The 18,268-nt window shown below is 35.7% G+C and overlaps 1 protein-coding gene and 1 long non-coding RNA gene across 4 annotated transcripts in view; one reads left to right on the forward strand and one right to left on the reverse strand.

Moving 5' to 3' along the window:
* LOC135729654 (transmembrane protein 132C) overlaps nucleotides 1-18,268 on the forward strand; it is a 287,538-nt gene that overhangs the window by 130,846 nt on the left and 138,424 nt on the right. The gene's annotated exons all lie outside the window — the stretch shown is intronic.
* LOC135729655 (uncharacterized) lies at nucleotides 14,384-16,331 on the reverse strand. 3 transcript variants are annotated; one of them, XR_010525729.2, is made up of 3 exons: nucleotides 15,978-16,331; nucleotides 15,038-15,142; nucleotides 14,384-14,730 (listed from the first exon to the last, which is right to left on the reverse strand). It is a non-coding gene; the product is annotated as an uncharacterized lncRNA (long non-coding RNA). The 3 variants fall into 3 exon arrangements; XR_012337953.1 differs by lacking the exon at nucleotides 15,978-16,331 and adding an exon at nucleotides 15,382-15,505; XR_010525730.2 differs by lacking the exon at nucleotides 15,978-16,331 and adding an exon at nucleotides 15,329-15,468.

Consider the following 18,268-nt stretch of genomic DNA (forward strand, 5'->3'; position numbering starts at 1 on the left):
TTTCTACCATCTGTATGAGAAATTCACAAGAAATTAAGCAGTCTTTGTGTCGAGTGTAAAAATCTGTATGTTTAAAGTAAAAGTTTTCAGTCAAACTGAAGAAGTCTGAAAGACCCAATTAGGGAAGGGTCCCTTTATGGTCACACTTACTATACGAACCATGCCTGAGGTTAGGTCTGGTTAGGATAATGGACAAGTCCTCATTGTCATTCAACCCTATAGTCACGTAATTTTGTGAGTGTTTTCCGTGACACTGGCACGTTTTCCTGCCTTTTTGAATACATTTTTAAACCATCGATGCCTGGCATTAGGGTTAGAGTTGGGTTTGGGTAAGGATGTCATTTTATGTAAATCTAACCCTAAACTGAAGCGACAATGGTAAGAAAATAGGACTAAACAGTTGAGTAACAAATACGTGACAGTGACACTTACTCAGAAATACATGACATGTTCATGCAAAAAGGCAGAAAAACGTGTCAGTGTCACGGAAAACACTAAAAAAATTACGTGAGTAGTTTAGTAGTTTGCAATACTGCAGTGATTATATCTGTTTCATATTTTATTACCTTCCAATTATTAGACGATGTATTTCATAAAATACAGACAGCAGATTTCTGTCAGGATCCTGCCAGAGTCTTGTTTAGTTTTAATATCTAGTTCAGTATGGCAGACAGTACAATGTTTTGTGTGGGAACGCGTGGTCTCAGTATTGTTTATATTAGACCACGTGTTTCCCGTGTCTCGTCACTTTTACCCCACTCACTTGTCATCCTCTTGTCTTCATTGTTTAATAATTGTCACCTGTTCCCCTCATTATTTTGTTCCTATTTAATGACCATGTGTTTGCTGTCCTGTGCTCGTTTGTTTTGTACTTTCCCTGTGAGAAGTTAACTCTATTGTCAAGTCAAGTGTAGTTTATAGTGAAGTTTAGTCTGTCTTGTGTTAAAGTATCTTTTTTACGATGTTTGCCCCCTTGTGGGCTTTTGTTTCCTGTTTTTGTTTATTAAAAAAAACTATTTTTGTGAAGCTGCTATCTGCACTTGGGTTCTGCCCTCCCAGTCACCTGACAATTTCCTTGCATTACACAAAGCAGTACATTTTCAATGATTTGCGCAATAGCATATAAATCATAATTTTTCACAAATCAGTAAAAAATACACTAATAGCTTTGTTTCAACAGTACAATAACATTACAACAATGACGGCCATGTAAAGTGGCACACGAACAATTCCATTGAGTCACTTTCAGGAATCATTTTATATGAACATAATTGAACAACCTAACACAGTGACCCAGCAGGTTCAACTCAACAATTGGGAAATAGAAAGTACTCAAAAGTGTTTGAAATTTAATAAAATAATCCAACAAAGCAACTCAATAGACTCCTTTAAGACACATTTAATACCCAGTGCTGTCAACTATATGGACCTAGAGATTTGGAATACTTTTGTAAGTATATTTGTTTGTGTTCAGCCGAAGAACGTAAGAAAGTATACGAAGAAAACAATTTCTATTTCCATGAACCCATTTCTTTTATAAATGTATGACTTGGCATTTGGAGTTTTTGTGATTTTGTTATAAAAGAAAAAAGGCTCTTCTACTTCCCTATAACCCAATGTGGAGTGTCAGAGACAGTACTGTACCAACTTATACACTGGAAGATAAAATGGTCAAAATATGTACCCCAGCTGTCACTAGTGCAGTACCCTTTATAAAAGCAGAGCTTTGCACTTAAAGAGCATTACAAATTCATACCAAAGAGAGTCTATTAGTATCTTAAAGATACTGGTACTGTACCAATTGTATTAAAAGGAACTGCGTCAGTGACAGCTGGGGTACATATTTTGACTATTTTTCTGACAGTGTACATGATTATAAATAAAAACATGCAAAAGACAAAATGACTAGACGTAAGCATTACTAAACATTCATACTGTACTAATAATGTAAATGTTTAGATTTAAAGAGGACATTTCACAAGACTTTTATAAGGTGTCAAATAAATCTTTGGTGTCCCCAAAGTACATATGTGAAGTTTCAGCTCAAATATCATATAGATAATTTATTATAACATGTTAATATTGCCACTTTGTAGGTATGAACAAAAATGTGCCGTTTTGGGGTGTGTCCTTTTAAATGCAAATGAGCTGATCTCTGCACTAAATGGCAGTGCTGTGGTCGTATAGTGCAGATTAAGTAAGGGATAATGTAGAGGCAGCCGGTAGTTATTGGGAAATAAGCACCGACAGTGTGATCAGGACCCGACGCGAAGCGGAGGGTCTTGTATCACACTGAAGGGGCTTATTTCCCAATAACTACCGGCTGCCTCTACATTATCCCGCTTATTACACGGCTACTTGTCACATAAGAAAAAAAACTGGACATGAATATGAATTTGAAACATTTTATTGGCATATTTGTTTTAAATTAACATTTTTATCCTTCCGCGAAACTTTGCACAGATGCATAAAATGATCGTAATACCTTATTAAGATCATCTGCTTCATACTTGTCTGTCTCCATTTTTTTCTCTTTAACCAGTCTTTGAGAAGTTTTAATGCTCATTCTGTATTTTTTTGTATGTTAGTTGGCTAGCTGTCATGCTCTATTTTGTCAAGTTCAGTCTCAGTAAGCTGTCTGTGTCTTGTCGTGGTTGTCCAGTGTTTGTCACAAGATGGCGCCAAACAGTAATCTTTATTGATCTTTATTGGCGCGGAGCGATTTTACTCGTGCAAGTAGTCCGGCTATGCGTTATTATTTTGGAGCGGTTATTATTTGAAAAGAACGAACCTGCAAATGTCTCAACTGACCAATCAGAATCAAGCATTCCAGAGAGCCGTGTAATAAGGGGTGATATTATTCCCTTCTGACATCACAAGCGGAACCAACTTATTTTTTCACATGGTTGCAGAAAATGGTTTACCAAAACTTAGTTACTGGGTTGTTTTTTCTCACATTTTTAAGGTTTATTGAAGCACTGGGGACCCAATTATAGCACTTAAACATGGAAAAAGTCAGATTTTCATGATATGTCCCATTTAAGAAGTTGACAGAAATACTGATGTATTGAAACCCAGTGTGGGGGAGAGAGAGGGAAATATGGAGGCATTTCTTCATGTCAGATGCCATCACTAGTTAATGGGGACACACTAGTGTGTGTTGACAGGGATGTTGTGGTAGAGATGATAAGGCCTATTTAAACACATACAAGCACACACACTTGTTTATCCTAACCTTCCTGGATATATTGATTTTGAGCTATTAAATGGATGTTCAATGTGGGTGATATTAGTTGGAATGTCAGAAGGGATATTTGCACTTTAATCTAAATATTTAAATATCTCAACTCTATGTTTGGAAATTCAAGAAATGTGGAAATGTGAATATGTCCTTAGACATTATGATTTTTATTCATTTGGTAGACACTTTTATTCAGAGCGACTTACAGTGAATTCAGGTGTAATTTTTTTTTTAAAGTATACCTTGTGTACTGTACATAGAACATAAACTGGGAATGTTTTGGCCCTGCACTATTATTATACTTTATAGAAACTCTACTGTTATTCTCCTCGTATTCTCTCTTTTACTGCCTGTCTGTCAAATACCTGTTTCTATTTCCAGCAGAAATGCATGAACTCTTCTCTAGACTGTGAAGGCAATCCTTTACTGTTTACAGAAAGAAACAATAGTTTGGCATACAGTTCTATCCACATCCACACAGTTATTATTTATTATGAGTAAAAAATGCTTGAGTTTAAGGCATTTCTGGATAAACTGTAGTGTCTGGGGAGTGAATTTCTCCCTCTAATTATGCATTTGTGCTTTTTAATTACCATTGAAAAAGTTTAGTGCTGATGCTATAAATGAAGCATTTACACTAGATAATTCATTTGAAGAAACCTTACAAGTAATGTAGATGATGTGAATAACACATCCGAATGAATGCTACACTGCAAAAAATGACTTTCTTACTTAGTATTTTTGTCTTGTTTTTAGTAGAAATATCTAAACATTCTTAAATCAAGATGTATTTTCTTAATGAGCAAAATGCCCTAAGAAAATAAGTTTAATTTTTAGAGGAAAAAATAAACAATTTAAGAGAATTTGTGCTTAAAACAATCAAATTTATCTGCCAATGGGATAAGAAAAGTTTGCTTAAATTAAGTGTTTAAGAAAAAAGAAAAAAAAATTTTTAGATTTTCTTTCTCACCCCATTGGCAGACATTTTTGCTTGTTTTAAGTTTAAATTTACTTGAATTGTATATTTTTTGTCTATAAACTAAACGTATTTTCTTGCGTCATTTTGCTCATCAAGAAAATGCATCTTAATTTAAGAATTTTTTTTATATTTCTACTGAAAACAAGACAAAAATACTAAGTAAGTCAATAGTAAGTCTTTTTTGCAGTGTACCAATACTGCCCTACAAAGCGCAGTAACTACGCATTTGGTCAAAATTGAGTAAATGGTTGAAATGGGCTTTGTGAAATCTGTTGTGTCTTGTGACAAAGTCTCCTGGTTCTATTTTGTCCCATTTCAGAGAAACGAGTCTGCCAAAATTGCAGTATCATATTTGACTGGCTGGTGTAAAAAACGTTAAGGTTATTTTTCACGGCTTCAGTGTTTGCGTAGTTACTGCACTTAGCCTTCGTGGGGCAGTATAGCTATCAAAGTCCCAGTCTGTCTGCCTGCTTGTGTCACGGTGATCCGTGTCATGTTTTGTGTCTGTTCCATATTGTCATCACCTGGACACTTGTTAATTATCACATCATTCATTCCACCTGTGTGTCATTAGTCTTTGTGTATTTATACCAGTGTTTGTGTCACACTCATTGCCGGATCATTGTCATTACTACCCTGTCTGTTCCCTGTATTGGATGTTCCTGTGTTGCTGTGTTACTCCTCGTGTTTTGTTCCAGTTTTATTGTTAAATGTTATTTATTTGTCCGAACCTTGCGTTTGCGTCCTGTCACTCCACCCCAGTCGTGACAGAATGATCCGGCCAAACTCGACGCAGCAGGTTCACGGAGGGCGGCTCCCCCAGGAGTTTCGTCGAGGGGGAGTAGTGACATCGGGGTTCATTCCCCATCAGCCCCGATGTCTCTTGGGGACCACCGTGAGCGATCGCTCGCTCCTGCGGGAGGAGGATTGGCCCAGGCGGTCCCCCAACGGTTGAGTCATCGTCGACGGTCCCTCAGAGGACCACCATCCTGCTCGCAGGGGGATCCGGAACGGACCACGCCCGATCATTTCCCCGGGGTGGCTACCGAGAAAGGGTCTCCGTTTCCGCGAGGGGATGGGAGATGACTTCCGGGGGCATCTGATCGTCGACGATTCCCAGGAGGGGGGTAATTCGTCTGCCTCGGTTCTCAGAGCGATCGCTCCGGTTCTCCTGGCGCAGTCCGGCCAACCGTCCTGTTGGTCTCATCCCAGCGGCTACCGGCTTTGCCAGGGTCCCCAAGCCCTCCACCCCTCCCTTGGACTCTCGCTACCAGACTTTGTTTTTGTTTTGTTTTTATGTGAGTGTCTGGTAGCCACTCGTAGAGGGAGGGGTTATGTCACGGTGATCCGTGTCATGTTTTGTGTCTGTTCCATATTGTCATCACCTGGACACTTGTTAATTATCACATCATTCATTCCACCTGTGTGTCATTAGTCTTTGTGTATTTATACCAGTGTTTGTGTCACACTCATTGCCGGATCATTGTCATTACTACCCTGTCTGTTCCCTGTATTGGATGTTCCTGTGTTGCTGTGTTACTCCTCGTGTTTTGTTCCAGTTTTATTGTTAAATGTTATTTATTTGTCCCCAGTCGTGACAGCTTGTTTCTCCATGGCTACGTCCGAAACCAAAGGCAGCTGACTTGTTGCATTGCTGCCTCACGAGGCATTGACTTCGGAGGCATGAAGGCAGCTTTGGGAAACACATTTGGACAGCTTTCATAGGCAGTATAATGGAACTCTGTTTAAAATATACAGTGCCTTTAAAACTACAATACTATTTTTTTTGCTAGAAATGCAATCAAAAGGTGTAAAAAGGAACAATTCAACTGCATTTACACTAAATTTGAGATCCAGCCCCTTCTTAGCCTCCATTTAATTTCCAATCACATTCCCTGTGCACATACACACGCATAGAACTGTCGGTCAAGACGATGAAGGTATCTCAGTAGTCAGGAATTAAAGCAAACATTAGATTCGAAAGTGCCTTGGAATGCTGCCTCCGAAGGATTCTCAACCATTTTGGACTTCCCGTTTTTGTCTTGGAACTCTGCCATGCAGACCATCTTTGCCCAGTGTCTTTCTTATGGTGGAGTCATGAAAACTTCCCCTAACTGAGGCAAGAGAGGCCTGCAGTTCTTTAGATGTTGATGTAGGGTCTTTTGTGATCTCTTGAATGAGTCATCACTGGGCTCTTCACTGCGCTCTCCTGTGGTTCACTGGAGTCCCAAAGCATTAGAAATTGCTCTATAACCTTTCCCAGACTGATAGATCTCCATTACTTACTTTCTCATTTGTTCCTGAATATCTTTCTATCTCAGCATGATGTGTAGCTTTTGAGGATCTACTGGGTCTACTTCACTTTGTCAGGCAGGTCCTATTTAAAGGGACACTTCACCCATTTGCATTAAGCTTTGTATAGTTAGAACCCCAGTCATGTTTTTGAATGATCGTGCATCATTTTCTCAGTTGCAGCTGAGACAGGAGAAATACAGATTTCAGTGTTGCACTTCCTTCTTTCAATTACGTAAAAATCATCATTTTGCATCATTGAAAGAAGGAAGTCCAATATCTTTGTTAAGGGGGTGAGACTACAAACACCCCTTTTCTCGGTCAAATAGGCACCAAATTCTAAATTTATGTTAAATTTCACCTACAAGTATAACACACTTTCAATAAAGATTAATGTTTCTACGGGTGAAATTCTCCTTTAAGTAATTTCTTGATTCTTGATTGCGAACAGGTGTGGCAGTAATCAGGCCTGGGTGTGGTTAGAGAAATTGGTATTGGTTAATGTCAACTTGTCATAACAAAGACATCTCAAACAATGTTATTTTTTGCATGTAAAATTGAACGAATGACACTTAATGAAAGTTGTTATAAACTAGGGATGGGACGATTACCGGTTTCACGATTAACCACGATAAAATGTCCTGACGGTTAGCATTATCGTAAAAAATTTAATTATCATTACAACCGTGTTTTATTACCGCGGTAAATCCTGTCCAGCCAGAATCATTTTGCGCAGGCGCGCACATGCAAAAGAGTTTTTTGCACAAGAAGGCATTTCAGGGATAATGTATTGTATTCATTCACGGTAAACTTATTAGACAGATTTATGTATTTTTTTACCACAGAAATAATTTCAGGGACATGAAATATTAAATTGTGATTTAACAAAACCATAAAAATATTGATAACCTTGATAACTTTGGTCACTATAATCATGATATGAAATTGTCATACCGTCCCATCCCAATTATAAACGTACATAAAATCTCCTTCATGTTCACAACACATGTCATGTCAGGCTTATGAACACCCCTTCAAGTAAAGTGTTACCGAGAAATTGAACTGAAGTGTGATAAACCACAGTTTTGTTTTAACAGGGGTTCATGAAGGGGGTCAACACTTTTCACACCACTGTATTCATTTAATGGCTTCATTTACTGCTGGGACATGATACGGAGACGGAGATATTTGTTTCTGTAACCTCTCCACAATGTAACCTCAGAAATGCACCTTGTGCAGTCACTTGGGGTTGCTCAGAAGCTGAAGGGTAATGACTCATGAATCACTTCTTGCAGGGATCACTGTAATTTTGATGATAACTATTCTTTGTTGGTCCTGGAACAACATTTGGGTCTTAAGAGTCTTAACCTAAATATTTACTGTACTCCAAATCCCCAAATATTTACAAGTTCAAAGTCTTAACCACTACAGTACATCACCCAACCTACAGTAGCATCTGTAGTTTCCTACTATAGGGAAAGGAAATAAAGTTTAACTTTCTGGTACACCCACTGTAACATCTATGTTGTGTGTCAATTGTAGACGAACAAAAATATAGTTGACGAAAGTGAAATATTTACCAGGCGTGACACTGCAAGGGTACGGAGGGCCTTGTTTGTTAATCATTTGTGAAATGGAAGGGGACTGAATTATTCATTATTTAGAGAAGGACTGGTTAATTACAGAGTGATAAAATGATGGTGTGTGTAATTACATTTACATTTATGCATTTGGCAGATGCTTTTATCCAAAACCTACAATGCATTCAGCCTATACATTTTTTAGTAAGTGTGTTCCCTATAGGGATAATGTATAATACTGTATTTAGGTGTAATAATACTTGTTGATAAGGAAAGCCATGCTACAGTACATCCGATAGTATATGCACTGACTAATGGTCCCTACAGTAGATGTCACTGGGGCTGTACCCATTAAAAAATACACATTTGACCCAAAGTGTTCATATTAGTAAAGACACATACTCTGTATTGGTACCAAATGTATCTGTATATAAACAGTACATATTAGGACCATTTAAAGGGGTACTGCCCTTTTTTTTTTTTTTTACAGTAAATAAACATTCATCTGTTTATATTATTATATGGTGTCTAAGAGTCAGGTCATCAACAGCCAGTTATACAGTAAAACTGTGTAAAAAGTTATGCTGTGTTTTTCAACCTCACATTCAGGAGCACAAAATAAATAAAAATTCAACTATGTGGAGTAAATGTGGGAAATGATAAATGAAGCTCATTTAATGGATTGAAATCAAGTGATGTAAATGATAAATGTGTATGTTTAACAAACAGGCTGCCTCTGTGAGAGAGATATATACTGTACAGTAAAACAGATTGACTTAACAAGATGTCGATTTGCAAAGCAGACTGTGGAGTCACGCCCTGGGAACTCCAAAAACAGAAGGAACACACACAAACACACACATATACACCGCCTAAGTAATACACAGACAAATCTAAGGAGTTATATTCCCGAATGAACATGCAAATGCACAAAAGCATCCACCCTCAGCAAAATGTTAAAGCTACAGAGGCACTTTGCCCTCGATAGAAAACTGACAAATATAACGAAAAATCTTAGGATGGTTAGCGCCCTCAGTCAACCCTCACCAGCCTTCTGTTGGTTTTCACAGATGTCAGTGTTATCTGCCAAGCGACCGTCCCTCTGTCTGGCCCGATGGGAGTCAGCAGGGGATAGCATGCTGTTGTCTGGAGACATCCGTCACTGAGTTTGCTAGATTTATTAGGCCTAAATTGCTGAGTCTTAAAGAATGGTTTGATTGCACAAGCAACATTAACTTTATATAGAGGGAGGTTGTTTCTGTGCATCTTGTGCATCTAGGCATTGAATTACAGCCCAGCTTAGCATTATAATAGGCCTACAATTTACAAAAAATTATGTTAGTTTTCAATCAAGTTTCTCAAGCATTTGTTGAGCCAATATCATTATGTCAAGCCCAACTGCAATACGTTTTAATTGTAGTAGCAACAATTTTCATTTTTCATTTTTGTATGCATTCATTTACTGAAAGAGTACAACTGACTGAAATGGTACGTAGGGTTTGTTGATCACATGAAAACGTGACACTACTGATTATTTTAAATGTAACAATCTAAAAGATTTTTTATAAACATTTAAAAATAATCATAAAAACATTTTTAATGTACATTTATATCAAACATAAATAAACACAATATGGAAAACAACCTCTTGAAAAAAATTACAAAAATTAAATTCATTCATTGGGGACTTTTTTCAAAGTTTTGTAAATAATTCATGCTTTAGAGTCCATCTATTTTCGGTGTTTCAAAAACGCTTACTTGATTTAGAATTAATTTTAGTGCATTGTTATGGAAATTATTCTCACGAGTTGCACATTCTGACAAGTAAATTCAAGTATATCGAACCCAGTTTCACAGAGTTGCGTATAAATAGCATGAAGTGTGAAAATCGTGCAATACTGTGCATATGATACGCCAGTCCTTCCCATTCACTTAAATGGCGCATCTTTTTTGTTGTTTTATTTATTGGTTTCTCAATTTATTTCAGTTTTTTTAAACCATTGTTGCTTGGGTTTAGGGTTAGAATAAACATAAAAATGACATCCTTACCCAAACCCCAATTCTAACCCCACCTCCAAGCGACGATGGCTCAAAAATAGATAAAATCATGGAGAAACCTGTATATTAAATAACCTCCTTAAGAAAATCTCAAATCTAACCGTAAAATCAAGCGAAAATGGTTTAAAAAAAAACTGAAAAAAGTGGGAAACCAATAAATAAAATGACAAAAAAGATGTGCAGTTTAAGTGAATGGGAAGGACTGGCGTATCATATGCACGCCAAATTGGAATTTGGCGTATGTTTTGCACAATTTTTTCGTGCTATTTATACGCATCTACATGAGACTGGGTAGGTTTATCCGTGCATACACTTCAATGAGTATACAAATGTGAAACTAGGTTGGGTATGATTGAGTTTATTAACCCACTAACAAATAATTTCAGTTCAATTATTTGTGGCGCTTTTAGCTAAATTGAGTCAATCGCTAACAAACTACTGTATTATAAGTTCTTCTGAAAATGTTTTGCTGCATTGTTGATTTCTTGAAGTTGTTATTTTTTTACTGAATCTGATAATATATTTTCATTAAACATGGAAAATTCCAGTAAACTATGGAGGACCACAAGAGTCATGCAAAATGTAATAAAGAACTTCAATTTTTAATAACTACCTGGACAATAAAAATAGCAATTAATAGATTTGTTTAAAAATTCATTAATTAATCTATAAATAAATAGACAAAGTTACAAAAAAAATCATTATGTAACATTTTATTAGGCAATAAAAAATGAGATTATAAAAATAACATAGAAATGAAATATTAATCCATTAATAACTAATTCAAATTAATATAACAATTTATAAAAACAACATAAAATACTCAATAAGTTCATCATTTTAAATTGCATTTATAAATTCTTAATTAAATAATGGAATTTCAAATTGTATTTCAAAAAGCGATTTAAAAAGAGAAATAAATAACTGGATTTATAAATTGAATTACAAATAGGTTTAAATTAGGCATTTAAAAGGGCATTTCCGTTTGACTTTTCTGTTTTCATTTCCCCATTGGTTCTCCTTATTCTTTTCGCTATTGGATTTGCTTTTCGTTTTAGCCTCTCTATTTAGCTTTTCCGTGACTCTTTGGGTCCTCATCTGAGATCTATAAATCTGCGCATGATGTACAATCAGAGCCAATCAGCGAGCTTGTTTCATCCTCCTGGCCATAGCTAATTTGCATTTCTCATTTGACCATTTGCAAGGACCCAAAGAGTCACGGAAAAGCTAAATAGAGAGGCTAAATTGAAAAGCAAATCCAATAGCGAAAAGAATAAGGAGAATCATTGGGAAAATGAAAACAGAAAAGTTAAACCAAAATGCCCTTTTAAATGCCTAATTTAAACCTGTATTTGTAATTCAATTTATAAATCCAGTTATTTATTTCTCTTTTTAAATCGCTTTTTGAAATACATTTTGAAATTCCATTATTTAATTAAGAATTTATAAATGCAATTTAAAATAATGAACTTATTGAGTATTTTATGTTGTTTTTATAAATTGTTATATTAATTTGAACTATTTATTAATGGATTAATATTTCAATTCTACGTTATTTTTATAATCTCACTTTTTATTGCCTAATAAAATCTTACATAATGATTTTTTTTATAACTTTGTCTATTTATTTATAGATTAATTAATGAATTTTTAAACAAATCTATTAATTGCTATTTTTATTGTCCAGGTAGTTATTAAATATTGAAGTTCTTTATTACATTTTGCATGACTCTTGTGGTCCTCCATAGTAAACATGGTCAGATTATCAAAATGGTCAGGATTTTAAACTAAATTGTTTGCAATTATTTGTTTAAAGCAACATTTCTGTAGCTTACCTTAAGTAACTTCCAAAAGATAGTTCATGCAAGATCTTACAGATACGGTAGAACAGCAATTCTGTGACACTCAAGCAACAAATACCTCAGCATGTCTTTTCATCATTACCCACTGCGCGTTTTGTTTGACTTGATGAAGACTTTTCTATAGTGAATCTGATAATCAGTTTAAGACCGAGTGTGCATATGTGTTTGGACCTAAATGGATTTCAGACCTGTGACTTATGTGTGTGTATGCAGTCTGAGTGACTCAATTACAGGCAGGGGATTGAAAGGGACTCCCAAGAGCATCCAGACACCAGACTTATTGAATTTTGTTCTGGTGTTTTTATTTTATCATAATGCTACCTGGGGAGTAACTTGCCATCTCACTTATCTCATCATTATGTATGGAGGAATCCACTGGAGTGAGAAGAAAGCACAAATAGGTGAAAGATTAATAATTCTGTGAAGTAAGCTTTGTGAGGAGATACCTGCAAGTTAGGTACCTGCAATCACATGTTTCAGCTGCATGTACGGACATGTGTCACTTTTTTTTTTTTTACAAAAGAATGACCATTTAATTCTGTGATTTTACATTCTTAACACAAAAACTCTAAATAGGTGGACAAGAAATGCTGAATTTATTTATTTATATTTATGCATTTGGTGATTTTATCCAAAAATGAAATGCATTCAAACTACACTGTATCTGTTTGTGTGTTCTCTGGGTATTGAACCCGTGACTGACACTGTTGGTGCTTTTTATACAAGCTGAGCTACAGGGAGGCTGAATTGAAGCCAATGCCTGCATATATAATAAAAGATAAAAAGAGAGGGTGAGTTAAAGGTGCCATATAATAGAAAACTGTATTTACCTAGGCATAGATGAATAATAAGTGTTCTGTACATGGTAATGACATATCGTGAACATCAAACAGGATTGTTTCCTCCAAGGGCTTTTTTTGCCTCCATCTCATCACCAAATTAGCCTTATTGCCACACACACACACACACACACACACACACACACACACACACACACACACACACACACACACACACACACACACACACACACACACACACACACACACACACACACACACACACACACACACACACACACATTAATACACACTAATGTTTAAGATGGCAACTCATCTGGTTAATTTGCCATTGTTATGTACTGTGTAAAAAACTGTCCCTAAATCAATATGTGACAAACTCTGTATGTTGTGCATAAAGCTGTTGTTATTAGAATACTTTCTTCCTCACATACCGGTAACTGCATAATCACGTTGCATCTGGAGCTTTTGCGCCTAATACAACCGAATATAGCTGCAGCCTACCTCAACACGTTACTAAAAAAGATGAAGGGTTAAGGAGGCATGATAGAATTGCTAGGGACAATTGAGTGTTCCCTGGATATTGGTACCATCCCTACCCAAATCTATCCTTTTTCTTATGTAAATCTTGTGTGTACAAAAGACAGCTGGAAACAGGCCAGTCTGAAAATGACACCAACTGTGACTTTACAGTTGGGTTGTACACCCCCAACATTAAATTAATTACAATGTTGTTTCAATGCTAAAACAAAGTAGTGACTGCTGAGTTTGCGCTATATGCTAGTTAATGCTATATGCTAGGGTCTAGGCTGAAGTTCTATTGATGTTATAGTTACATTTTGCAGGTTCATACTGAAAAAAACACAAACTAACATTCAGAAACATCCATTTCCAATCTCCAAATAATTGATTAATCCTCAAAATCTGAATCTTTATCCCAAACAGGGTCAAACATATAAGGTCTGTTTAGACCAACACAGAGCTACTGCTCTGAGAAACAGCCAATCAGAGCAGAGCTCAACATTATTATTTATGACCCTTTTAAATAAGGTAATAATAGACCATTTCATTTTAAAGGAAAACCCTTGGGTTGTAAATGGACTTGTAAACATGTTCCTGGATAATTTTTGTGGTTAATAAAGCCACAAACCCTCCAGTGGCGTGTTTACCATTTTGGGGGCCCTTAGCAAAGTCCAAGAATCGGGCCCCCCATGCCCCAGGATTGCCCAAGGTTTTTCATTTGAATTGCACAACAATAATATTCAGAATATAGAATTAAGTGAGATATATATATATATATAAATCGCACTGTAAAAAATTTCACTGTTAAATTACAGTAATATACTGGCAGCTAGATTTGCCAGCATATAGTTGTAATTTTACAGATTACCTACTGTAATTTACAACAACAGTTTTTTACTGTACAAATATTACGAGACAGTACTGTAAAAAAAGGGAGCTGCACAGTATAATACTGTCAGATGTTTGGATGCATTATACTGTTATTTTAGGGTTCCTGCTGTTATTTATACTGTAGAATGTGATTTGTCTAGCATTGTTAAAATGTAATTTTAAAATAAACACTTAAAATTGCTTGCAAAAAAATTCTCAAACAAAGGATGATGATAAAACACTGTTTTTATTAAATATAACAAAATTCAGTGCATTCTTAAATGTCAGTTTCTGCCTCACTAATGAGACTGGGCTGAATAAAACATAATGCTGTGATGTCACATAAATATCACAACACTGCAGAATACAATGTGAAAGCCACTCAAAGTCCATGAAGTTTTTGATGAGGGTGGTCACATGGGGATTAACAGTTGCTGCGTTTTTCTGGACAAGCTTTCCTGTCTTCTCGGACACCTTCACCTGCCTGGCTTTTGTTCACCTCTTAGGGTTCACACCAATTAAGCATCTACAAAGTACAATGAGAAAAGTAAAGATTAATTGCAATGAAGACAGATAAAACCAACTGCATTCACAGTATAAATATTCTGGTTGTTGCCATTCTGGCAGTAATGAGAGAGAAATACTTTATTCAAAAACATGTAGCATGACAACAAATTTGGCCAAAACCCAGTGTTATGTCTATATGCACATGCTAGCTTAAACTTCGACTTACTATTTAAAAGACCTAATGCAATTAAAGTCAATTTACAAAAAAGAAAGAGACACTAATTTAACGCAATGTGACATTCTTGAACAGCTAGTAGAGGATTTACCTTTGAACAAACTCCAGTGTCCTCGCAGCTTCATCTTGCCTTCACAGATGATGATGTTTTCACTGCTGATCATCCAACCTCCAAATGTTACTTCATCACCAGCAACTGATGCAGACAACAATTATAGTTAATGTCCCAAAAAACTATCAGATATTATACTGCTACAAATCCATTACTTACAAAAGCTAATGATATTAATTTCAGAAAGAGATTTTTTAGACAGACTGAAAGACTTTTCTATAGGCCTACTGTTTTATTGTTCTATACTCCATACCTTAGTGTTACACTTACCCAGCAGTATCAGCCTTGGACTAGCCGTTTTCAATATTTTACTATGTTCTTACCTCAACTTAGACGAATTAATACAGCCCTATCTTTTTTCAATGCGTGCACTTCATCTTTTACAGTGCCTCGTGAATGTAGCATTTAGCCTAACCCCAATCATTCCAATGGCTCCAAACAAAAGTTTTATTTTGTGCCAAACTTACTTGTGTTACTCATGTAACAGTCTTTAAATAGGGAAAACATGGAAGTGTTTGGTGGCTTCTAAATTCATCCCTGTTTGGAGCCATAGGAATGAATGGGACTAGGCTAAATGTTAACACATTCACGAGGCGCTGTACAAAGATTAAAAGTGCACACATTGAAAAAAGATACAAACAAATGGTGAAACAGAGCCCAATCCCTCATGTAGATTTAAAAAAAATATCAATAGATAATCGCACATCAGTCAGACATTTGATTAGATTGCAAATTAACATTAGCATCTTTATTTGTATTTAACCTATATAGCTAGTTGCCAATTCGTTTAACAATCTGCCCTAATTATGTCAAAATCAAATAAATCGTTTTTAGAAATATTTCAAAAATAAGCAAATATATATAACATTTTGTCAATTATTTCACTTAGAAACACAGACTCTGTTCAGTTTGTGCTTACCTTGATATACAGGCGAGGAGTAAAAAATAAGTGAATTCGTCGTCCGTCTCAGTGCTGGTAGGGTCACAATCGGAGTGAAAATTGATAGACAGTCTTTAATTCTGCTTCCTTCTCGTATAATAAAATGCAGAAAAACAGTGTAGTTAAATCAGTTTTACTCATGGTTGCAGATGAGCTCGTCACATGTCTGACATGCCTGACCAAACCAAAAAATACTGTATTATCCCGTAAGACTGAACAGGAGCTTGCTGTTATTATTTTGTTTGTCATATTAATGTTTATTTACAGTATTCAACTGTATTTATGAGAAACGGTAAATTACTGTCCAAAATTCCCCGTTTTTTTACAGCAATTTTTTACAGTGCGGGTTTATTTTGTTTTACACTGCTTACAGTTTGGTATGACAAAAATTCTTGGTTTAAAAAAGGTTTCACACCCCTATCAGATATATCTTTTGCTTGCATGTATTTAAAACAATGTAATTAATACTGCAACTTCAGTGTCTCACATCTTACTAAAAAACTAAATGAGGAAAAAGAGGAAGAATTAGATTATGATTCAGACTGATCTAACAAACTGAACTAACAAACATCAGCAAACAACATTGTAAGTTGGTTATTGCTTGAATTTATGGATGGGAATCACATAGCTCTCATGTTCATATTGCAAAAACAAACTTACTGTGAGATACAACAAACATATAGACTAGAAATACACTAAAGATGAGATTTTAATGACAATTTCAATGATGAGATACAGAATATGATTTATGTATTTTCAATGTGATTTAAACCCCTGCGTGGTGTCTTTCTCATGTTTATACCTGTTATACATCTACACTTTCCTGTAGAGTTTCGATCATGAAGTAGCCTATATATATATGTGCCCTCGTGAGGATGCGCGCAAATATTATTCTGCGTGCATACTCGCACATCTCTCGCTCGTGCGTGCTTTATTCCGTACCTTAGATTTGGGTCTGAATAAACGTAACATACTTTCGCACACCTTGTGGCCAGTAGGGGGCCCCCCAAGCCTGTGGGGCCCCACACAATTGTGTGGTTTGCGTGGTGGGTAAACATGCCACTGAAACCCTCTATATAGATTTCAGAGATCAATTTAACATATTGTATTAATGCATTCTTTGGCAGCATTAAAGTGCTCTCTATTTGTTGTGACTTATAACCTTACCATAGCGCAGCTGTTAAATCACTAGATCAATTTCTAATTTATATTTAATACAATTTTTTTATTTATAAAGTTGTATTTATGTAAGTATGGAATAATAATATTATTCCTGTGGCTCTAAATGGTATTTTTTGTTATTCAACAGGTAAAGATTGTGTTAGCAATGCAAGTCATGAGTTCAGTCCCAGGGAACACATACTGATAAAATGTATAGATGGAATGCACTGTAAGTAACTTTAGAGAAAAAAGTGCCAAATATATAATTGTAAAATATTAAGTAGATAGATAAACACACATAGATAATATGTATGTAGGCTATATGTCTCATACAGTCTCATACTCATGTACAATGTATTTTATACATACAGTACAGTGTAGAATTATAAATTTAGATACTGTAAACATTGTATCTTAGTTTCTGCTACTTTTGTTCTGTGTACTTTATTTTATATATTTGTAGCTTTATTTTTCTGCTTCAGGTACATTTGAATTTAAAATACACATTTAAGCAGTCTTGCAGAAATAAGCATTTTGCTCTACACTGCTCTATGCATTCACTACATTTTGCTTCAGTGTATGTATGTGTATATGTAAGGAATAATTGATGATGGGCTGTTGAATTATAAGAAAATAATGCACACCCATTTGCGACGTGCCATTACATCGCGGGTGTGCTTTATTTTCTTATAATTCAACATTATAACAATTTTATTCTTTTACCACCAAAAACTCTGGTGCTTTGGTGCTTATTTTTAAGGACATTTGACTGGTTAGGTGTGTGGTTTACAGAAAAATAATCAACACCCATGTAACATTTCTCAGCCAATCAGAATACAGCTTTTAACAGGCCCATGGTATAGATGGATTTCAGTCATGTGGCCTTTTACGTCATGCCGCCATCTTGAGGACCTACCGAGTACCAGTAGGCTATTGACAATCATTGGCTACCTTGCTACGATTTACGGATTTCTTATCTTTTACTGTCTATGATTCTTACGGATACAGTAAAGGGCTACGAAAGACAACATGTCGCATCTCGACTGTCATGAAAATAAACGCTACTTTAAAAAAATAAATCTTGGTTAGGGTGTGATGCCTTCTCGATC

This window comes from Paramisgurnus dabryanus, chromosome 11 (assembly GCF_030506205.2).
Source record: "Paramisgurnus dabryanus chromosome 11, PD_genome_1.1, whole genome shotgun sequence".
In the NCBI taxonomy this organism is placed as follows: domain Eukaryota; kingdom Metazoa; phylum Chordata; class Actinopteri; order Cypriniformes; family Cobitidae; genus Paramisgurnus; species Paramisgurnus dabryanus.